Genomic DNA, 19008 nt, shown 5'->3' on the forward strand with positions numbered 1-19008 from the left:
AATAGGCAAATCAAACAAGCATAGTGAATTTAAATCGGAAGTAAATGTATTAGATTGTGTTTATCCGTCTCCAAATAGAGTATGTCGGTTCTTTATAGACACTTTTAAGTTATCCTATTTCAACTGTTTTAATATTTTGTAGTTTGGAAAACTTTTGTGCACCTGACTAAAGTTAGGCGAGTTGAATCCCCAAAAGGTGTTAGTATACCCTTATGTTTATTTTATAATCACATGTTTTGCTATGTCTATACATGTATTACTATATTGGTCCTTAACATTCCAGATTTATGAATTGATCTATATGATTTAAGGAGTGTGAATATGGCTATAAACATTTCGGACTGCGTGTACATAAAATCATTGTTGATTGACAGATATATAATTAAACAATAAAACATAAGTAGTACATGACCTACCTTTAATCTACTATTAATGACCACCTACTCGTTCAATTTAGGATTTGACAATAACACATAGTGTTTACAGTGTTTCGTGCAGTGACTGACATGCAATCTAAAATTACCCTAATACATGTACATGCTCTTTAGAAAAAAAAAAACAATTACACATTGTTTGCAAATATACTTCCCTAAAGAGATGCACTATGGAATTGTATTGTAAATTAGTTTTAATACCTGGTACTACAAAGTGAACGTACAAACAGTAACTAATCAAATTAATATGATATAATAATATTCATGAATTTAAGATATTTTAAGATTAATTGTGTCTCATTGTTTGTCTCCTTTGTGACTGTGTTCTTTTAAACTGATATTTTTTTTACTCGTGACAAAATTTCAAGAATATGACTTCTACCAATTGTGTCTATATTTCTTATCGAATGTCGCAAGTAAACTCGAAATCAGTTTTATTTGATTAGTGGACAAATTAATTCAAGGTTACATGTACTGCGCCAATTTCTTCTAGCGTATTCTTCTTAATATGATTGTTTTTCACTGAAGATGTACGTAGGTTTGCAACTCGTCAGAAAGATATAATTTCAATTCTAATGTATATAAATTTAATATCGGTTTCAAATGCATCTATTAATGAACTTTCCGTTAAAATGTGTCGAGGAGAAATATTTGACATGTTGTGTTCCATCGTTTATGTAAAACAAGTTTATGCATTTAAAAATCAATTCGTGTATTTCCTTAATACAATTATTATAGATGGGATGACTACAAAGTGTGTCACCACTCGGAAATTCCACTATATGTTTCATATAAAAACACATTTTTTAACGATTGTCAAAAATTTATTTAAGGTCAGATTTTTATGAAATTTTTACTGTTAAACTCCTTAATGTGTACAATTTCTTATGGTTGTTAAGAAATTTCTTAATAGCATGTCATTACTGTCATTACTGACAAAATCATTATTTATATACAAATATTTAAATTAAACGTAATTTCTCCTATATATCCGTTTATTTCTTTCGTGCAGCATTTGAATCCATATTTTTCTTTATACAGTGATAATTCATTAAAAGTATAAATCATACATAATATATTTCAAAATTATTGCAATCAATTGCACAAATTTCTGTAGTTAATGGTAAAAGTTTCATGCAATTCGGACAAGGAATAGCTCTAGGAGAATTTTTATTAAAATTTGATTTTAAATGAAATAGAGGAATTTTCAAATAGTGAAACAATTTTGACTTCTGACTGTATGTATTGCAAATTAAAACAATCATTACTTATCAAAATTTTATTGCATTTCACAAATATTTATTTCTGTCTAAAAAACAAACTGGACAATGAATCAACACTACAAGTTAATGTTTTATTGTCATTTCCCCCGGCCTTGTCATTGTCAAGCAATTGATGTATATCTATCTATTGGGTTTATTGGTAACTTACCAGAATAACAATGGCATATTAAATGTTAAGGTCTGGGATTTTTAATTCATTTCAGGTACGTAATTTGCATACCTATCTCCTTATTATTTAGTTTTGATTTCCTTATGATATATAGAAACGAATAATCACTTGAGTTATTTCAAATTTTGATGTTTTTAATGTTTCAATTTAAAATATGGGATAAAAAGGGTTAACTGGTATGTTTTCAATTTTACTAGCTCGTCAAACTGACGAATACGATATAAAACGAAGTAAAATATATCTTTTGTTATATTTCATGGTATGAGCTTAACCCTTTTTGTTTGTTTGTAAATATGACATTTTAATGCACCGTAATCACGGTAATGGCGTATCTAGATATAATGCCGTATAAACAAGCTTCATTTAGATACAACATCTTATAACACGCACTATAAAACATGCAATAAAAACAAGACAGTAAAAAAGATAAAGATGCAAAATATGCATTGAACAATTATTGTAGTCTAGTATGACACAAGCAGTAGTTTTCGTTGTACTGGTATTTGTTTAGAATATAAGTATAACCCGTTGATAGCATTACAAAGATTTTTAAGTATTTAATATATTCTTCTAAACAAAAATAAAGATATTAAGGTCTTTTCAGAATACTAGTTTTATACAATGTATATGAATCAGCCTTTGCATTTGCTTTTGGGAAATCTATTACACTGTTCGGTATACCAAATGTTCCACCGCACACGTCACGTGTTTCTGGTTTACCTTCATCACGTCTGCGAGACTAAAAGTTATGAGAAGTATTACTCAAATATCTGATAAAGACAATTGTCATATTTCTCATTTTTTTTTTTAAAGAATTGGATTTACATGTACTCTTTGCCTCTTCTTTTTCATTAGTTTCTATTCTTCATATGTGTAAGCTAAAATACATATTTTATGTTCGTAAAAATTTATACATAATATATTACTACGAAAATGAAATGGTCACGGTGGAGACATTTATTATCTCAGAATTCTCGTTTACATCAATTTTTATTTCAGTTAGCGCGAGGAACTGCTTCCATAATATCTAAATGTCCTTTTTACTTCTTTAAACCTTGACTTATACACCTAGATATCTTGAGAATAATGCTAGTTTTATTTGATAATTTATATATTAAACATACATTTTGTACATGTTTATTTATTTTTACATGCCTGAAGACGTAAGTCTCTGTTTGGATGCGAATTATTTTAATATGACACAGTTTAAGTGTGAATGTTACCGGTATTTGAAGTTGGTTACAAAAACTATTAGATACACACACGATGAACACATATAACTCAAAGGCTATGTCTTTGGACATGTTAACATAGATGAATCGTCAGAAATAGACTGTTTTTCCCGTAATAGAGTAGCCTTTTGGAAAAGCAAATACTTGGTTTATCTCAAAAATATTTGGTTACTAATTACGTGTAAACAGGTAGTTAAACTAGGTATCCTTTAATGGCTGAAAATTGAATCATGGGATAGAGCATGCTCTACCGAATCCCAAAATATATGATTGTTATATACTCTTGTTAACCGGATGTGACTTTTAAAAACCGCAAATGCAAAGATCCTCATGAATCCAACCACCTAGGTGGTCTCGTGGTAGCGTGCTCGTCTCGAGTGTGAGTGGATAGTCTTGGGTTCGATCCTCGGCCGGGTAAAACCAGACATTTGGTATTTTCTGCTTAAGAACGTTAAAAATCCGGCTAAGTGTGTCGTTCTAGTACAAAACAAGGTACTTATCCGTATCACATTAACATGTTCTAGTCCTGAGAATGCTTGTAATAATTGTCACTGGATGAAAAAAACGGATTCATCGTTGTCATCATTCTCCTAAACCCAAAAGTATATTTTTGCTGGGTACATTGCTGAACAAAAACGATACCGTCGGTTTGACTAAGGTGACCTTGACCTTTGATTGTTTTTATTATTAAGGTCACATGTGTAGGAGTCCAATAGTGACAGTAAGCTCCTACGATTAATAGCTACTAGTTATGGATACTTTGGATATTTCTGAACCTTCGGTAGGATTATATCGGTCGTAGCTTTTCTGTCAAAACCTTATCACATTTTTTATCATTTACTTTTTCTGTATCCCTTACATCTCTTTTCCGAAATATTTTGCATGAAAAGGTATAATGTGAATTTTTTTTTTGGCAGTGGCTATTCGTCCGGCTAGCCGGACAAATAGTCAAAAATGTCTTTTCATCCGGCAAGCCGGACAAATAGCATTTTTACGGTTTTTCGCTATTTGTCCGGCCAAAATATAATGCTGAAGATATAACATCGTGTTTTGAAGGAGATAATTAAAGCATGAGTAGTTTTAAAATATATTGTCCAACATCGTTTTATGAAAAAGAACTCATTCAAATAAAAAAATAAACTATACATCTGATTCAGATTTTTTTCATTCTAAAGGAATTTGGGGATGGGGGGTGGGGGGCAAAAATGATTCTCTCTTTTGTATGAATTTCCTGCAAGGTAAATAGTCGGGCCAATGATTATTGGCTTCATTAGACATCTATGATTCCAAAAGATCCTGAATTTATTGTTTCTGTGTAGTTTGATTAAAGTAAGGTCCTGAAATGATTATGCACGATTCTTCATTTAAATTGTTCGGCGATTTTTAATTCATAGGAAATTAGAGAAAAGGGTAGGCACGTGTAACATGTCCCCAACAGTAGGATTGGGTTTTCGATAGAATTTAAAAAAAAAATGAATATTAGATACAACAGAAAAAAAGGGGGGATACCCCAACCCTGGTGTCATATTCCCAGTCCAGGCATATCAGTGCATTTTCATAGATCTCCATTGTAGTATAACTTAAAAATAATGCATCCAAGCAAGTTTGATATAGTATTTTCTGAATGCGTTTTGCCTCCATAAGGTAAATGGGGGTAAATCATCAATTTCACTTTGATTTCAGGCTTATTCCTCACAGTTAACATGTATACGCTATTGTTCTGGAATCACTCCTATAGAAATTTGTTTAAAGCAATCACATTTTCTCTTGTTTTCTTTATGACATCGTTAAATATAAATCACGATCTCCGATTCTCAAAACGTCCATTGCATACGCGCGTTTGTTATCCGACACCTCATCCGGGACACTTTCCGCGTCACATGACACTTTTATTGATATTGAAGATTTGCGCATCCGCAGACGGATGGCCGGACGAATAGAGATTTTTAACTATTCGTCCGGCTAGCCGGACGAATAGACACTCCGTTTTTTTTTTAACTTGACCTTTAACCATGTTAACGTTATCAAGGTAGCATATTATTGAGTCCAATGGTGAAGATCTTATGTACTTTTGACTTATTGGCACTTACGATATTTATGTAACCTCCGATGGGGATTACCGGTATCTCCCTTACGGAACAGAGGAGTCATGATTTTTCGGTCAATAACAAAGTTTCGGTTTGATGTCTCTAGCGTTTTACATCGTTTACGTTTTATTGTTCTATTACGGTTTTTGAGTTCATCCAATAACAAGGAATAAGTTGGATAAGTTTATCAATTGACCTTTGTTAAGGTGGGGCAGCCCCGTTATTCTGACACCCCATTAGTCCGACACCCCAATAGTCCGACACCCCATTGGTCCGACACCCCAATAGTCCGACACCTTATTGGTCCGACACCCTAATAGTCCAACAACCCATTGGTCCGACATCGGAATATTAAAAAAAATATTATTATTATATTAGAAAGCCAAATAAAAATAGGACCTTGTTCTTCGTATGAACATGTGATGCAAGTTATCAAGATAGGTATTCGTACTGAAGTAGCAGCATTTCATCACCAATGTAACTATAAGCACACAATACTTTGATTTACTTAGACATCTCTGGATACACTATCTCTCAGATACATGTTAAAGAGTCTCAGTAAGAAAATAAATGAACAAATGAAGGTCTGCTGTTTACACGATTATATATGTGAATATGGTTTGAGTGAATAAGACGGGCACGTTTTTCTGGTATAAATCAAACGATAAAAAGGAATAACGGTTAACTAATTTTATAACTTCTTATTATAATTGATTTTTTCTAAAAGGTAACAGTATAGCCATTATTTCAAGAGGAACACCATGCTGTATAGTTTGTCTATATGGGCACCAATGTTAAAAAAAGAATGAAAATTATGGCAGAAAATTTGTCTTGAACTATTCTGTAGTAATTTTGCTCATTTTCAAACAGTGAGTAAAGTGGTTCAATCTTCCTTAACATGACATGAGGTCATAAAGTTATTGGAGTTTTGTATAAAATCAGTATGGTTCTTTGCTGTGAAAACAATTCAAATCCTTCCGTGCCAACCACTTTTTTATTTCTTGTTTAGCTGTTTTTATCACAGGAACATGCCAATACTCCTCATATGTATGAAGCTGGAGCAGAGAAAAAAACTAATAGTGTTGATTTTTGCTTGCTTTATGTCAAATATTTAATAACTGTTCAAGATGAGACATAATTAACAATAAATACAAGTAAGTCCTGCAATAGGGGTCTACCGGAATTAAGGACTGGAAATTCAGAATGCCGCTGAAAAATGAGGGTATATTGGAAAAGTAAAGAAAGATAGCCTTACAACGAGTAACCTACGGACCCTTCAAAGACTTGCTATGGTGGTTCTTAAAGTGCAAAGAGTTTGTCACTCTTGTTCACGAGGCATCGAACTGCACGTCCCTATTCTGACCGGACTTGGCTGCGAATTTAAACATCCAGCACATCCAAACAGACACCCCACTTTGAAAAGGGTTATACTGTCGGTCGGAAGAAGACCAAGTGATTACCTTATTTCTATACACAGTCACACTTGGGGAACTAGAGAACTAATAAGAAAATCAAATGATGTCAAGCAAAGGTCAATAATTAAGACACCAAGTAACTTCAGATAAACGTTATTTGAACATGAAATTTCAGGCCCGCCCAGGCTTACTTTCCAAAAACATGTATAATTTTACAGAATGGCCCGGTCAGACTTACTTGCCAAAACATTAATGATTTTACACAATGTAAAAGTTGAAGGCTATGCAATAGTTATAATCATAAGCCAAACATTTCTTATGGTGATATACCTGCATGCCAAAAAACTAAGTCTTGAAATAAACAAAAAAGTTCTAAAACATACAAAAAGATGAGGAAGATTTGAGTGTAAAAAAAATATCGTTTCCTTTGCCTGAATAGGAACCATACAGGACTCTATTTAGGGTTTCGCTGGTTATCTTGTCCTATTTATTTGGATTTTCGGTCAAGAACTCAAGTCCAGATTATTTCCGTATACTACCGTATCAGTGGTGTCTTGCTCGTCTCGCATAAAACAGGAGGACGTCAGGTCGATCTTCGGTCTGTCAAATAAACGACTCTGGTATTTGCTATTTCTATGCCAAGCAAGAGCAAAGACTGGTGAATAATATGCCCGTTATTCCTAGCACGTTAAAAATGCATGAATAGTTTTGTGTATGTTAAATTTTTATACGCGTACACACGTTCATTTTATTCCTGTGCTATTGTATGACTTTGTTGTAACAGAGTTATTTTCACACATTATGTTTGCTTATGCTGTTCATTACCGATAAACGATTTTTTGTTTAGGTTTTGTTTTAAGAGTTTGATTTTTGATGAATATGCATATAGGCGATATCCTATTTCAGGACCTACTTCTTGTATTAATTGTTAATTTACTTCTCGTCCTGAACATGCATGAAATATTTGCCACTGGACGTAAAGCAAACAGCAATCAGTCAATCAAATTCACTTTTTAGCGGAGTGTTTTTTATGAAATAGCTAGGTCACACTTTGTAGTAGTAAAACAAAATTTTGAAAGGATGTAGATTGTCTTATATCATTTCTTACATACCAGACAGGAAGTGCTGTTTTTTCCATTTGATTTTTTATACCAGGAAGGGAGAGTAGACACAAGTTCAAATACCAAGTCTATACCAATTCTATGAACTAGATTTTCAATTACGACCTGCACATGGGTTGTCTAACTAACGGGCTGTCGAACAGATGGGGTGTTGGACTAATGGGGTGTCGGAATAGCGGGACAACCCCTGTCAAGGTCACACGTCCAGAATTTAATGTGAAGACACTAGATCTCTACCACTTATAGTTTCCGAGTTGTGGTCACTTATGATATTTCTAGAACCTTCGATGTGTATTATCTCCCTTACGAAGGGGGACGTCATAGCTTTTCGGTCAAAGCATAACCGAAAAAAAGTGGTGACTTGATGATAGAAGTATTTCCCCTAGTTACTTTTTCTCTCTAACTATTACGGTTTACGTGTTCATCACATAACAAGGTTTGAAGATAAGGAAAATAGTTTGATCTGCCAGGATCGAATCCAATAGTTTTTGTCTGCCCGATATTTGAAACCAAAGATTATTTTGATATGTCGCGACCTTTTTTCTTTAAGATATATCGAAAAAAAATGATAATACGAAAACTGTAAGTTTTTTTCTGTTTATGATGAATTGTTCACAGATAACAGGTGCAGAACTTCCTCTTAGTTTGAATTTTATTTTTTGTTTCATTAATGATAATTAGCTCCAAACAGAAACAAACCTTGAATATTAACATTGTTTTCCAGGCCTTGCATAATTGTCACAATTAACAGTGTCTGAATTTAAACAGAACTCAACTACTGACAATATACATTCTTTAAATCAATTCTTAATGATTTTTTTTTTATTTATGATGTGGTATATCTATTTCCTATACGTGTAACACATTTATATTAATCATGTTCATGATAGTGCTCGATTAGTTTATTTTTATATCCTGAATGAAATCATGTCATAAAAGGGAAAAGTATAAATGTCATTTCTTTTGCTAGTTTCTTATTGATAGTACCATTCTCCAAAAACTCTTGATATACATGTTTACAAATTCATAGAAAACAATTGGATAGAAAGACCATGGTACATCAAGTCATGCCACAAATAAGCATCTCTTTTGTACTATTCTTCACTGAAGCAGACAGGTGATGGGGTTATCAAAAAATTGACTAAAACGGACAGATAAATAAAACAGGTTCTCAGTATTTTGGGTGTAAAAGCGGTGACTGAAGCACATTTTGTATGAAGTGCGGAAGTGCCTCGCAATTGTGATCAGCCAATCAAAAAATACGAATTTAAATGAAACATACATACATTCATGTAATGTAATCGTTATGCATTGTTTTAATTTTGTAACAGAGAACACGTGCAGTGGTAGATGTTGCATTTTATTGGGAAATAGAATATAAGTTTTGGAATTCCTCGGCCAACCAAATTACGGACTATGAAATGCCAAAGCTTTGAATTTTACAATGATGTAAATAAAAGAATGCATTCTGATCGGGTTGCATAACTATTCTAAAATTATCCATCGCTTTTTTGAAAAACCTAGCAAAATTTTATCTCATTGAAGACATATTCTTGAAGTCTGGAGGCCTCCAATTTTTTAAATGTAAATTAACGAAGATGTGGGATATACCAAATATGACAGCAACCAAACGACAAAAACAATAATAAAATACGTCTAGGGGTCAACATCTGGTTTTTAAGGGATTTGCAAATAACAGCAATTAACTGGTTTCATTTATGCAAGCAACATTTTTCTTTGTTTTGTATTATCAAATATGTTAACAACTTCTATCAAATCAATTTCAAATTCAGCATGAATGTTCAATAGTGTTAGAGAAGATAGCCGTTATTGTCCCCTTGTAGATCTAAGATAGGTTTTAACCCGTTTCAGCTGCAGTTGTTGGTGGCATCGTAAGAATTATTTGAAGAATACAGTATATATTACTGAGTATACACTTCTTTGTTTGCCATTTCCAATGTTTCACATAGTTGATCTGGTATCTTTGGGGGATAAGGATTACAACGAGCAAACCATCTTTGGATCTCGAGAGTCTCAAAGGCGTGATATATACACAACTGATCTTCGCGTTTTAACACTATAACATTCTGTGGAATTAGTAGCTGCGCGAGAAACCTTTCCTCTGAATTAACCAATCGATCTCTAAATTCGTTTAGAAGATGGTCTTACTGATGTATCTGATAGTAGAATACGAAGAAGTCGGGATATTCTTATGGGTATCGATGAATAAATTGTATTTATCAATACTCTCTCCCTCTCACAATCTTTTCTCAATCGTTTTTAAAAAAAATCTTTCATTTTTTATTTTTTTTTGCTTTTTTGTTTGTGCACGCAATTGCGTCGTTGCGTCAATAGTAGCTACGCCACTGGGCCGCAAGAACAAATGTTTTATGTAATGTCTTGTAATACATATCAATTGTATGGTATTATGTGTGTTATAACAGTAAATGACAGACCGAATTACGAGAAAAGTGATCATTTAATGGACATAAATATATAATGTACATGTGACATGTTATTCACAGTTCGTACAAAACAGAATTTTCATTCACACAATTCTTATGTAATATTATTCGTATTGAACTGTATAACGGTACATAGAAAGTGGCAGGGGGGATTCGCAAAATTATCATTAGTGCTGCGGAGGAAAAAATATACTTTGTTTGAGTAAGTAAGATTGTATGGATGCACTGTAAAATAAAACGTGTTCTTAATGCCACGAAATTATTTATGACTTACATGTCCAAAACTATTCCAAGCATTTTTCTCTTTTTGTAAATACTTATATTTTTTTCTTATTTACTTCCTATGAAATAATTCCTTCTGTCTTTTTAATTATTAGACGTATTAATTCATAAGATTTATCGTTGAACCACTTCTTTATAGTGGTAAGTCAAATAGGTCATGGCATTAATTATAATTTCGCTTGAATGTGATTAACTAAAAAGTAAAAAAAATATCTGACAAGTATAAAAAAAAAAAGAAAAAAATAGATAAGAGTTTTACAAGGAAACATGTTTTCATGTTTGATTGTTCATTAATGAGAATAACTACTTTAAGTTAAACATACCAACATTACCGTTTCCTTTACATAACTAGCCTTTTTTGTCGTACCCCTTTATCTATAACAAATTGTATCATTAAACCAAATTTGAAATATCTAGAACTACTACAACAGTTTCAGTCAAACTAAATGATTTTTTCCGCGTTCCACAAATATTTATAGAGGTAAGAACATTTTTCTTCTCTTTATTTGTTTTCACAGAGGCAGTATCGAAACCAAGAGGAATTTATATAGCAAGGAGTCTAACTGATATACTTCACATATAATTTACAAATATACAATCTAATATAGATAATTTTGATAAAAATACACTGAAATTTTACACGTTGCTCGTTAAGAAAGTTGTGCACCTTCGAAATCAAAATGAATTAATGTTCGGTGTGAGCCAATGCTCCGTGTTGAAGACCGTACTTTGACCTATAATGGTTTACTTTTATAAATTTTGACTTGGATGGAGAGTTGTCTCATTGGCACTCATACCACATCTTCTTATATCTAATTTGCATGTCTTTACTTCTTATTGGGGGGCCTTTTTGGTCGAGTGGTCTAAGAAGGTCATCTTCCGTATTTAATAGCCTGTGAACACTGAGGTTTGTGAGTTTGAATGACGATCAATTTTAAAGATAATAAATTCCATAGCAGGTCTTCCTGGTTAGCCTTTGTCTATCCTTTTGTCTGTTATAATAACTAAATGATCTTGTGAGTAAAGCAATTATAACGGTCTTATCTTGTAATGTGCACACTTTATTTGTATACTATGTTTTATACTTTCATTCTATGTACCAATGTGGTTTTAAAAAATAAAATTGTTTTGTCTTGTCTTCGCAAAAAAGCGACCACAACCCGGAAATCGTTAAGGGTTCACGGACTATGATTTATCTCTGGATTTTACGTGTAGTGAATTACACGACACTCGCTTCTAGTGGATAATGTGCACACGAATTCTTCCCGATTTTAGAGGTTTTTTTTATCGTTGAATCTTTAGTTTTCCGTGAGGTGTTGTTTTTCACTGTTCTCTAGCTTTTTTTTATCTATCCACGGTGTTGTCTGTCGAGCTTCGACTTATTATTTTTTATTTCCTTGATAACTTTGCCGTGTTTATATGGCCTTAGCTTAGACAGGATGTTGACAAATTTGACAGTTATGACCAAAATTTCGATGCCGACACCAAAATTAAAATTCGTTTAAAGTATCTAACTATCAAAAAAACTGATATATATATACTTCCAGATCAGAACATAACCACCGTAAAATAAGTGCTTTGCTTTTACGCCAATTGGCATTTCATTTGCGCAAAAAAAAACTTTCATTTGCGCCCCAACCCATATTTCATTTGCGTCAAATATAAAACATTTCATTTGCGCCAAAAATAAAACATTTCATTTGCGCCTATACTACAGGTAAATACAGGTAAATAGTATAAAATATAGATTTATTCAAAAGAGACTTTTAATAATGACTTTAAAACACAGTTTTTGTTTGCATAATAACACACATTCATCAGAAATCAGGCATCCTAAAACCATAATGAAAGCACTATACACTAAGAGGCTTTTCATAATAATGTTAAAAAACAGTTCTGTTATAAATCAACGTGATCATAAAACCTAAAAGAAAGTTCTGTGCGTATAACATTTGATGGTCTTTTAGTAATGTCAACAGATGCTTTTCTAAATCTGATTCTGAGTTGTTGTGGATCACGATATAACAATGAATATTTAAACTTTTTCGGCATATGTTACCTGTAAAATGGCGCAAATACATTTTTTTTTTAATTTTTTGGCGCAAATGAAATATAACCTTGTGGCGCAAATGAAAGATTGGACCTTGTAAAAAATTGGCGCTAATGCAATGCGCCCCGTAAAGTATCAGTTTTGTTTAAGTGTGCGTCTTTTAAAAGGTGTATCTAAGAGATATGCAGTACTTATTATTGTTTATAATAGTCTTAGTATATTATTAAATTTAGGCTTATCTTATTAAAATAAGTAATCTTAGTTTTACCGCCAGCGTTCTAGGATATAAACATAAGGGTAACTATATGACAAGTGTCATGTTGTAACTAATGGGAGACTTAAATTGAATGTCCACTTCATTAACAGTAAAATATGAGAACAACGAGCTTTTCTGAATGTATATACCTTACTTTCATCAAGTTATAGTGTCATTGCAAAATATTCAGGAATATTAACCACAACAGCATATTATAATATACAATAAAAACCAACTAGGACCGGTTACAAGAAGCTCTCTTAGCACTTAAGATCATCTTATTAATAAGATCGTCTTAGTGACTAAGGGTGTAGCAAGAAGCAATCTTTTATCAATCTTAGAATTATTGACAGCCCTTAAGACATTCGAATTTCTTACGGATTTAAAGGAATTCTTTGCATCTCCTTATCATTAACTTATCAATTCGGGTAACTCGAAAACATCTTAATTTTTTGTCCTTTAGTAAGAACTCTTTGTATCAACTTAAGCATTTGCGAGCGTAACACGTTTTAATGTAAGTGTGGTTGAATGAAAATTGCGCTTGTTTTACATATGATGAAACATTAACAAGCAAAAAAATCAAGATCGCTTTACAAGACGTTTATTCCATGATCGCTGAAATCCTCTTGATTTCAAGACACTTTTAGACACTAAATTATTAGAGAAATTATTGTTTTTATTGTACATTTCTAACAATGTCATAGATATACTGACCACCCCCACCCCCCCCCCCCCCCCCAAAAAACAAAAAAAAAACAAACTTTATATATATATATTTTATTGTGAAACTACCCCTTTACAACGGGGGCAAGCGCCAGCGGGGTACTGACACCTGCGTCATAAAAAAAACATCGTAGTACTTACAAACAACACTATATGATTGTAATAAAAATGGTACAAGATGCTTGCAAAAATTTAAAAGTCTAATAAATACATTTACGCTAAAATATCTTAATACATTGGTTATTTCGTAAAAGTACATTACAGTAACAATTTCATATGCATATATAATTGGGAATCTTTCGTCCATAAAAGATTAAAAATTTCAATCTTAAAACTAAAAACGTTCGCACAAAGTTCAAGATATTATACATTAGAAATTTTATCAAGTAGAAAAGAACGTTCATTCATAACGTCTACAAGGTATTTTTTCACGATCTTATCTAAACTATTACCTAAGTCTGGAGAATACAAGTAACCCAGATCACCTATCATGAACTGTATTTGTGTTAAGGGCGGCAACTCTGAAAAACAGATATCCATTTTTAAACTCTCGAAACATGCTTGTGTGTCAGTACTCGTTCTTTTCCTGATAGCCGAGAAAGAAGGACAATCTAACATAACGTGAAAGATATTCTCATTCGCAGTCAACTTTAAAACTGTCTTACATACTAGTATACTGATCCTCGAATTTCCCCCGTAACTTTAAAACACTATCTCATAAATACTGATCCTCAAATTTCCATCAAAATATTAAAAAATACTAAATATATATCGATTTATTGGTACACTTTATTCCGTTAATGAAAAAGACGAACTGCATTTTAGAATAATAAACGGTATGATTATTCCGATATTCCTTATTTAAATATTTCAATTCAAATAAAATATCGTCTTATATATATGGATCCTCAAATCCCCCCCCCCAAAAAAAACCTATAAAATACTGTCTTATATATACTGATCCTCAAATCCCACCACCCCCCCCCCCCCCCCCCCCCCCCCCCCCCCGACGAAAAAAAAAACAAACAAACTATGAAATGCTGTCTTATATATACTTATCCTCAAATTTTCAAAAAGATTTAAAACACGGTCTTATATATACTATCCCAAGTCAGGAGCCTGTAATTCAGTGGTTGTTGTTTGTTGCTGTATATCATATTTGTTTTTCGTTAATTGTTTATTAACGGGGGATGAGGATATTTCCTCTTGTTTAAAATTCGGTTTTCTTTTCGTGGTCTTTTGCACTTAGCCATTATAGTCCCTTTTCTCTAAAATTCCCACGTTGTTCATCAGTATAGCAGACTATGTAAGCAAAAAATCCTGTTACTTCAAAAGGCATGAGAGATGTTTATTTGGCAATGACTAAATCGAAGAAAGAAAACGATGACGGACAGGACGGAAAGTTAGTAAGTGTGCTTAGGATAAGACCGCCTTAAGGTTATGCTTAAATGATGATAAGAAAAAGAAAAGGGCGAGGAAAGAATGGTTCTGGTTACACTCTTAAATGATTCTTAGTGCACTCTTTCTGCTATCGCAAACTATGACTTGCGAGAGTTTTAAGAGAAGTTTCTTGTTACTGGCCCTAGTGGTCCTTGAAAAATCGGCATGCATTTGATTTTATAGAAGAGAGATTGTGACCGTTCTTTTGTCATTGTGTACTCTGTATCCGTAACTCGTCCTAACCCATAAATTGTCAGAATCTGTTATATTGTACCTCCTTTTCTTATATTTTTATCCGACTAAAATATTTTTGGGGGTAGGGTTTTTATAGCAAAGCATATATTTTCTATCTTCAAAGGACAGTAGACATCTTGTATCTGCAACTTCTCCTACAACGACCATATGTAAAGGGACCTTTCCTAGGTTCTTTCCTACATCACGCCATTATCAATCTGTTTTTGTTCAATCCGAATGATTTTAGGGGTTTTACGCAGCAAAACATCAGTGGACCTCGCCATATCTTACAGATGGTTCTATATCTACATCTACATAGTTTAATTGAAAAGGGCCTCAGCTAAGACCCATCACGCAAGTAACACGTCAGTAATCTGTACATGTGCATATTAAAGTTATATTGGAGTTCTTCTTTTTTTGCGTGATCAGCCTAATAAATTAGACATGAGGCTGTTCTTGAATGTGTCAGCATCCTATATATTTAACAGTTTTGTTGGTAAGCTGTTCTAGTCCTTCATGGTACGAGAAAAGAAGCTGTATTTGTGTTAGTTGATGTTTGAACATTTCTGATTTTTTGTTGGTGATATTGCATTGTTGTCCTGTTTGGTTGCTGCACTGAATTCGGTTTATCTTTGGCTGTTTCATGATGTAGTTAAGAATTGAATGCTTCTTTTTGTAAATTTATTGGGGTGTAAAAGCTTTGACCGAAATACATTTAGTAAAAAAATTGTAAAAATGTGTGCACGGTCAACGCTTTTACAACCACATAAAATTACTAAAAGAAGCATTCAATACTTATAATTACATTTTTTTCTAGGATCATGAAAACACGATTTCTATCAAGTTTTTCTTTTATTTACCTGTGGACTTTATTGTGAAAGCTCGTGTCATCATGAATTTTTGAAATTAAGGTTAATTTCAGAATGACGCGAGATTGCTGTTAGCTAATCAAAATAACGTATTATGATGAAACATACATGTACATTATGAAACAAGCAAAGCCTTTTAATTTTCGTCTGGTCTGAAATATCTGTAATTCGAAATCCTTCCAGTTTTTGGTCACTGATCATGTGATCTGCTGTATTGATGGGATGGTCTTCTTTGCTCCGTTTATCTTTTTTTATGTAAATTTCCTGATATGGATCCCAAGCTCTAATCGCGTATTCAGCATTTGTTCTTACTATAGCTTGGTATGCAATGGTCTTACTATTGGTTTGTGTGACATGGTTTTACTATATCTTGGTGTGCCGTGGTCTTACTATTGCTTGGTATGCCATGGACTTACTTTAGCTTGGTGTGCCATGGTCTTACTATAGCTTGGTCAATGTGCTGGATAAACCATAATAAAATGATATTCATTCAAGAAGTAACCTACAATGCTTTTCAATATAAAAATGGTAGCATACGCTATAAATTTATTACTTTTTTATTTACTATCAGGTTTATAAAACATCACCAGTGTCTGAGCAGAAGGTTGGTGAACCAGGGTTGTGTCAAAGAACATCTCGTCCTTTTTCTAAAAAAGTTCATCGGAAGATACCAAGGCTTCCGTATCAACTTGAAAAAATTAACATGATGGTCTTGAAGTATAGATTCTAGGTACTGACGTTGTTTATATCTTAATTACGTGTTTTAGTGTTTTTTCAGTTGTCTTTGTAAATTATTGACCTTTACTGTTTAATCCATTTTTGGTAATATCGTTTTGGCGTGGCTCGGTACTTATGCATCCCGCCATTGTGTTGTTGTGCTTTGGTAATATTTTGTATTCTTGTCTTTCTTTTTTGCCCATGTGCTTTGTCTATATGCCATTTTGTTTTTTTCTTTGTTGACATATTTGTTTGTTTTTATAGTGATAAAGATTATAACATAATGTTGACTGCTGTACCCCTAGTTTTGACATTTTTACCTATTATGTCTGTTTGTTTTGTTCACACATTGTTGTCAATATAATGAAATTTTATGCGACTGTCATACAAGTGAGAGGTTTAGCTAGCTATAAAACCAGGTTTAATCCACCATTTTCTACACGAGGAAATACCTGTACTAAGTCAGGAATATGACAGTTGTTTCCATTCGTTTGATGTGTTTGGTCTTTTGATTTTGCCATTTGATAAGGGACTTTTCGATTTAAATTTTCCTTGGAGTTCGGTATTTTTGTTATTTTACTTTATACTGCAGTTGAAATTGTAGCACTGTTTGTGGTGGGTTGACATATTATAACTGTTGGGTCATCTGGTAAAACAAGCTTTTGATATTGCACAATGTGCGATGGGTTTTGATGACCTGTGTTTTGTTTGTTTACCCATGATATAGCAGCTGTGTCTCTTACACCCTTAAGCCATGGTCTTACTATAGCTTGATGTGCAATGGTCTTATTATAGCTTAGTGTGCCATGGTCTTACTATAACTTAGCATGACATGGACTTACTATAGCTTGGTGTGCCATGGTCTTACTATAGCTTGGTGTGCAATGGTCTAAGTATAGCTTGGTATGCAATTGTCTTATTATAGCTTGATGTGCAATGGTCTTACTATAGCTTGGTATGTAATGGTCTTACTATAGCTTGGTGTGCCATGTTTTTACTATAGCTTGGTATGCAATGGTCTAATTATGGCTTGGTGAACTTCTAAACATGGGTTCTGGTCTGCATATTCCAAATGTGGCCGTCGTGAGAAGGTTATATGCATTATAGTTTTTTTTACATTTTTGTACATAATATTTTGATGCATTAAATTTCATCTGCCATTTAAGTACTAAGTTAACCAATTTGTCCAGATCATTTTGTAACTGAATTAATGTATGGTACTACATCAAACGTTTTGCTTAAATCTAATTTTAACACATCTACTTGCTCTGTTTTATCCAGATGTTTGACTATATCTTCAATTCTTGTCACTAATTGAGCTTGTAATAATCTTTTCTGATTGAGACCGAATTGGTAATCTAGGATTTTATATTTCTCTAGATGTTGCAGTATATGTCGAAAAATATTTACGTTTTGTGAGGTAGCAGATATCCATGAAATGTGATTAACTAGCAATCTTTTATCTTCCTTCTTAAAACGTGCTATGGTGATTTCTATTGCCCAATTGTCTAGTACTGGACCTTCTTCGTGTTTTTATTTTTCCATATGTAGGACTCTAAAGTGCGAAGGGGACGCTAAAGTACGATGGTCACGCGAAAGTGCGATGGTCTGCGCTGAAGTGCGATGCCTCCATACGCTAAAGTCTGATGTTCCGCGAAAGTATAGACGTTAGTAACGTAGTTGGATTATGACGTTAACAGTCGTTTATACAAACCAAAAATGTACATACCGAAAAATAAATTAAGAATATTTGATTAACAACTTTTAAACCAAATGTCCATGCTTTGTCGGCTGAAGCAAACGTGTTTTTTTTTGGGGTGCTGGAAGAAGGACATGTACCCTGCAGTCGACCATTTAACTTTATAGATACAAAATAGTATAGGCATAAGTATCCTGTATCCTGCTTCTATTTGAAGCAAACGAATACATTTAAATCATTGTTTACGTTGCAGTTTACTTTGCGGTTCCCGTTAAAATATTGTCGATTTTATTGAAAAGTAACGTCAGCAAAATAAAGGTACATGTTTTTAAGCGTAAATTATAAACTGTCGGCTAAAACATTAGTTTGTACATTGTAGAAAAATATAACATGTATTTGTGCTCGCTACGAAAAAGGAGAAAGCTCGGCGAACATCGCCTTTCTCTCGCATTTAAATTAAAGCTTATACAAATAAATGTTACATGTTCCGACAATGAACGAAGTTTGTATTTGTATTTTACAATGACAATGA

The sequence above is a fragment of the Mytilus californianus genome, unplaced genomic scaffold (genome assembly GCF_021869535.1).
Source record: "Mytilus californianus isolate M0D057914Y unplaced genomic scaffold, xbMytCali1.0.p SCAF_2, whole genome shotgun sequence".
In the NCBI taxonomy this organism is placed as follows: Eukaryota; Metazoa; Mollusca; class Bivalvia; order Mytilida; family Mytilidae; genus Mytilus; species Mytilus californianus.